The sequence below is a fragment of the Dreissena polymorpha genome, chromosome 1, assembly GCF_020536995.1.
Source record: "Dreissena polymorpha isolate Duluth1 chromosome 1, UMN_Dpol_1.0, whole genome shotgun sequence".
NCBI lineage: Eukaryota > Metazoa > Mollusca > Bivalvia > Myida > Dreissenidae > Dreissena > Dreissena polymorpha.
The window spans coordinates 159,644,958-159,651,777 of NC_068355.1; the positions used below are offsets into that span (position 1 = coordinate 159,644,958).

At 37.1% G+C, this 6,820-nt stretch overlaps 1 long non-coding RNA gene across 1 annotated transcript; it reads right to left on the bottom strand.

Annotated features, from left to right (window-relative positions):
* Window positions 1-212: 212 nt before the first annotated feature.
* Window positions 213-1,996, bottom strand: LOC127858227 (uncharacterized). Its single transcript, XR_008038819.1, has 2 exons — window positions 1,584-1,996; window positions 213-616 (listed from the first exon to the last, which is right to left on the bottom strand). It is a non-coding gene; the product is annotated as an uncharacterized LOC127858227 (long non-coding RNA).
* Between the last annotated feature and the right edge of the window lie 4,824 nt (window positions 1,997-6,820).

The window sequence follows — 6,820 nt, forward strand, 5'->3', positions numbered from 1 at the left end:
CGTTTATATTTAACATTGTGCTGCGAAAGTAGATATTCATTATTAACGTGTTTTCCATATTATTAAAGTGTTTTCCATATTTATAACTGTCAAAGCGTATTATAATGGTAGCTCACAATTGTTTTAAGGCTAAAATGCAATTGTTTCCACATTAGATCTATATCAGTAAGGAATGTTCACATTTTATATCCGAATTTAAAACTACAACAGTCCGTGGAAATATTAATGTATCAGATAAAACAATATTTTTGAAAATAAGCAACAGCTGGTAAAAATGAGAAGCATCATCATAACTGTGTCATTTCCTATGACTTTATAGAATGTCGCATTTGAAAGCTGTTATGTGGACTTGTCACCTGACTCTAAGGCAAATTTTATGTAAGATAACTTTGGCCTTGTTTTACCATTGTGGCAGTGATACGTTTTTTATCAGCTACACACTACTAGAAATAATTATACACTTGTTCCGTGAAACCTTTGGGTCAAAGAGCCTGATGAAGTATGATCGTTGAGCACAGTCTTTCACAAAGCACACCACGCCACAGCAACGCTTGTTCCATTTCTTTCCGTATATCGTATCACCAAGGTACAGCTGAACTACAGCGGTCGACAAACTCTACAAAACAAGTTTTGTTATATAAATACTGGTCGATGCACGGTCGTATTTTATTATCACGCATGGCGCAGGTAAATCCAGGCAAAAAATCTTCATCTCGGTTTATAAGAGACATCTGAGACTCAGATATTACCATCAACGTGAAATATATTCACTTTGCTGATAGTATCTGACAGTGTGTCTCAGATGTTCGAATGAGGCTTGGTTCGAATAATTTTACTAGCTTTTACCAAGAATCCTTGGATAAGAGCTTCATGGGTCTTCTACAAATGTGAACATCTTATTTTTTATTTCAAACAACTAAATTTTTTATTTCAAATACTTTATTTTAACTTAAAAAGCAAGGTTTAACATTTTTTATTATTTTGTTTCAAGAAAGAGTTTTCTATTGAAAACGTTCCTTGACAAAAATGTAACATGTAAGTTGGAAATCACAAACTCATCTACGCACCAAAACAAGGTAAGAAACAAGCGTCACTTAATTAAAAAGGACACATCTACGTAAGCTTCAAAGTGATACAGTTAACTATCAAATTATACAACAAAATTTGACAATGAAAACTTCCTTCCACTTTTTGTTTGAAAAATTAGACGATATTGTGGAATGGCATTACAAAATTTCATCTGTCATCTTTCAAATTTCACACCTGAGCGCATGTTATATTCATGGGAAAAACAATCCTCCTGTAAATCGCGCATTTTCAAAACTTTCCCTTATGCGGTGGATCGAAAATCCAGATAAATCATCTCAGTACTCGGTGTGCGTATATGCGCAAAATTATAACTGTTTTTTCTTGTCGTCAAACACGACTGAAAACAACACCGGTAGTTCAATTCCCGAATTCTTAATCCTCATATGATAATTATGTAATCTAAGTTTTATAAAGAAATACGTGCAATATCAGCGATTACACTACTACGCTATCTGCCACATGACTCCATAAACTTTATGGTAAACGATTCTTACCGTACATCTCCGACCCAGAGTTTTGAAAATATCCTCGTTTTCTTTGTCCGACAATAACTGAGATTTTGCATTCCTTTTCTGAAGCCAAGTTGACATCTCGTTTGCCTTCGATTGTGTACACACTTTTACACTTTTATTTTTCAATATGTACATGTAAATATATTTTTATAGTTATTGTTATAAAAGGCAATCATGCAAAATCACAAAATTGCCAAATACATGTCTGTTTTTAATGCAATATTTTCATTACTAAAACGCAATACCCAGTTGTTCGACATGTCTCTTATATAAGCCCCTCCGTATTTCATTATGTGTATACCTGTGATATTTTGAACTATTGAATGTGATATAAAATTCAATTAAACAAAATGAAAGGTATTTTTTATCTGGAGACACAAACTCGCGAACGGAACATAAAGTTGATAACATCTAGAATGATAGGTATATATGCGATACTGATTTTGATATTGACCCAGATATTTAAAACCTTATCCCACGCTCAACTTGTGTTCTTTAAAAGACAACCATAATAAAGGTATGATAACGTGTGTTATAGACTTAAAGTACGGAATCCGGATAATGCCATCTATAATCTCACCCTTCTTTCATCAACGGCTAAAGCCCTCGTGCAAATAACTCACCAAGTGTGCCTAAAGGCACACTTTCTCCATATAATAATCCAAACTTATTGCATATGTAACTATATTTAGTAAAAAATTGGCCGTTTTTTCGCGAATAACTCGTGAAAATCTCGGAGCAAGTGTGCAAATAACCGGTTATTGGAACACTGTGCCAAAATCGGTTATTTCCAAACTTCCGGTTATCTCGCACCTGTTGTCCAGTAACGGCGGATCGTCGGCACACGTTGACGTTACGTAATTGGCGACCGGAGGGTTAAAACAAAATTGCGTCTGAATGAGTTTTGAGATCGCTTTTTTTCTCAAAACCGGCTTTCCGTACTTTTATTTTTCATGCAACTGATAGCGCAATTTATGGCGTATGTTGTATGACGTAATTTCTCTGACGAACCACACTAGTTTGAGTTAAACTATCTGGATTTTAAGGACATGTTGGACGTGTTGTTTTTTAACAGTAAAATATTTGTTTAAAGCATCGAACAAATGCAAAACGTATTTCGCATTTCTTGCTTATCGTGCATAATTGTAAACTTCGATAGGAATACAATAAAATAGTGTGGTTTAAAATAAGTTTCGATAAAGAGATGGAATATAAATAAAAAATGTAAGTGCAACTCGTTTCAATTTCATTGTTAAAAATATTGATTTAAAGTTGTAATTGAGGTTAGTGTGCCGTTTATATTAAATTATGTTTTTATTAAATATATTAATTATTAATTTCGATAAACAAGATATTTATTATTAACTTCGATATACACGAGTCGACATATTTTAGGGTGTTAAATCGTCAAAAGATGCATATAAGCGATATATTAAAGCACGGTAAATGTTCAGTATTACTGCTTGCTCATAAATATCTTAACTACAACGAAAATTTGCGAATTTGAAACTTTTTTTTTATTTTGGCAATTTACCAAAACGTGAACATTTCCCTTTAATATCGGAATCCGGATAGTGCCATGAATAATATCGCTTTTCTTTTATCAAGAGCGACAGTCGCGGCGACGCACGATTTTTTGCGCGACAGTCGCGGCGACGAACGATATTTTGCGCGACAGTCGCGGCGACGCACGATATTTTGCGCAACAGTCGCGGCGACACACGATATATTTAATACAATATAATGGCCCTTGTGTAGGTAGCCCAAAGGCGATATAAAATGTTTCGTGCGTCACCGCGACTGTCGCGCAAAATATCGGGCGTCGCCGCGACTGTCGCGCAAAATGTGGCGCGTCGTCGCGACAGTCGCGCAAAATATCGTGCGTCGCCGCGACTGTCGCGCAGAATATCGTGTATTGCTTCGTGTGTCGTGTCTCGCGTTCAAAGGGCGACGCACGAAACACGAAGCGACGCACGATATTTTGCGCGACAGTCGCGGCGACGCACGATATTTTATTATTCAAATATCGCCCATATTATCCGAATCTTGTGTATCGCGGTCTAATTTCAAACCGCGACACACGATGCACGAAGCGTTACTCGATATTATGCGCGACAGTCGCGGCGACACGCGATATTAGTACTGTTCAAATATCGCTGTAATAATATCGCCTGTCGACTGTCGCGTTTTCAAAAAGTTAGAATGCGATAATCGCCCTTTTATATGCGATATCTCGCTCTTTGAACACGACCGTCGCACTTTACGAACGCGACCGTCGCCCTTTTTATGTTTTATCGCCTATAAAAGGGCGACGGTCGCGTTCGTTAAGTGCGACGGTCGTGTTCAAAGGTCGAGATATCGCATATAAAAAGTCGACAGACGATATCGTTACGGCGACATTTGAACAGTTCTAATATCGCGTGTCGCCGCGACTGTCGCGCAAAAGATCGAGTATCGCTTCGTGCGTCTAGTGTCGCGGTCTGAAATTAGACCGCGATACACGACATTCGGATAACATGAGCGGTATCTGAAAAATAAAGTATCGTGCGTCGCCGCGACTGTCGCGCAAAATATCGTGTATCGCTTCGTGTGTCGCCCTTGATGAAAGAAGGGTGAGATTATAAACTTTTAAACCTGTGAATGTCCGATATTGTTTTTTTCTTTGTGTTTTCGTGTTTTTTTTGTGCATTGATAAATTCATATGTATCAGGTTCTGCTAAATTATCTCCATTATTTTCAATGATGTTGTCTAAATCTAGTAAACGATTCGATAGCGATTCCAAAACCCGTTCAAACGCCATTTTGTTTTGAAGCTCCGGTCGCCAATTACGTCGCCGACGATCCGCCGTTACTGGACAACAGGTGCGAGATAACCGGAAGTTTGCAAATAACCGATTTTGGCACAGTGTTCCAATAACCGGTTATTTGCACACTTGCTCAATACCGAGATTTTCACGAGTTATTCGCGAAAAAAACGGCCAATTTTGTTACTTAATATAGTAACATATGCAATAACCTAATTTATCCTGTTACATGCCTTTAAATCAGCCTGATAACCAGGTAACCTAATAGCCCACAAATTATTAGGCTAGTTGACCACGTGACCTCGAATATCCGTCAGTCGATCGGTTTTACTGTGAAATTTTTTTACGAAATGACGTCATCATTTCAGCGAAACTCTCAAGTTAAACTCTTTTACAGTGTAAATAAACGGTGAAAACAAGAGGGTCTGAAAGGCCCAAAGTCGCTCAACTGAGATTCAAAGGAACTGACCTGTTCTGTGCAGCCCAAGATGATATTAGAACAAAATGTTCTTACCAACTTTCATGACTAGTGAACACCCTGGCAGCCACGTTTTTCAACAGACCAGAACCATTTTCATACACATCCAAAGTATCATTTAAACCAATATTCTGACAAAATTTCATGAATATTTTTAAGTCCATATAAGGAAAAATGCCCCGCTCCCTGGTGGCCATGTTTTTCAAGCAACTGGAACCATTTTCCAACTTGTCCAAGATGTCATTGGGACAAATCTTCTGACCAAGTTTTATGATGATCGGACAATAAATATGGCTTCTAGAGTGTTAACAAAGTTTTACTATAGCTATACAAGGAAAAATAACACGCCCCCTTGGCGGCCATGTTTTTCCACCAACCGGAACCATTTTCAAACTCATCCAAGATATCATTGGGACAAATCGTCTGACCAAGTTTCATGTTGATCGGACAATAAATGTGGCCTCTTGAGTGTAATTAAGGTTTTACTAAAGCAATAAATAGCCATATTAGGAAAAATGCCCCGCCCCCTGGTTTCAATAAATATAAAGAAGTGAAACTCCAGCTGCTGGAGCAGTATTGAATTCTTATTATAAACAATTAGTTGGTCCTTTATTTAAGGCAAGTGACCGATTGCCCAAACAGTACAAAACAGCACAATACAAAACAACATAAACACATATAAGAATAAAGCTGGGGTAACCGCCTTGGAACGGTCAATGCAAAGCATTGGGGTTTTAAACCGGTTATAGAGCGCTCAACCTCACACTTGGCCCATCAATATTCATGATAAATTTACATGTAAATAAAATTTAACCTCATAGCATTGTAACTCAAATTAAACAATAATAAAAGGGAATTAAAACGCATTCAATTTAATTATCATTTAATTACTCAATAGTAGGGAAGATACCAGAGCAACAGAGTTACAACTTTTTGAGGAACGATGAAATAAAACTACGAACAAGTATCAACTACATTCCTTCTTTATAGAAAAAGATTTTAGAATATAGCGTCATGTAGTTAATATTTCAGATCATCATCGCGCACATACAGGAAGAAGCAGCAATAATGGGTGCAAAAGATCCATATTTCATAGCTTGGTTGTTTATGTGACTACAAAAAATAAATCAAACAAGAAACGCCTGTTAGAGAGAAAATATAATTAAAATTGAACGTTTTAAACTCAATGACCTATGCATGTAGATTTAAAAAGTTAAAGTATGTGGTATGAAGCATTATAAAAGCGAGGACGTCACAAAAATCAATGTTCACTAAAGCCACATATAGCCATATAAGGAAAAATGCCCTGCCCCCTGGTGGCCATGTTTTCAAAGCAACCGAAACCATTTTTGAACTCATCCAAGATATCATTGGGACAAATCTTCTAACCAAGTTTCATGAAGATCGGAAAATAAATGTGGCCTCTAGAGTGTTAACAAGGTTTTACTATAGCCATATAATGAAAAATGCCCCGCCCCCTGGTGGCCATGTTTTTTAAGCAACCAACACCATTTTCGAACACGTCCAAGATATAATTGGGACGAATCTTCTGACCAAGTTTCATGAAGATCGGACAGTAAATGTGGCTTTAAGAGTGTTAACAAGGCAAATGTTGACGCCGCACGCCGGACAAAAGGCAATCACAAAAGCTCACCATGAGCACGTTGTGCTCAGGTGAGCTAAAAAAGCATAAAATAAAAAGAAATAAATACACATAATAAATAGAATAAAAGGTTGGTGACGTGGAAGAATAATGGTTATCTGTCTCGTCGGAGGATCTTATCGGGTAAGCCGAATCCTCTCACTTGCCAGATAACTATTCTCCATCAACGTCACCAACCTATTATTCTCTATACATTAGTCAAATAACCATCCGTATTATATTTTGGAATGTGAAACTGGCACCTATTTTATATAAAGAAAAAAGTAAACGATAA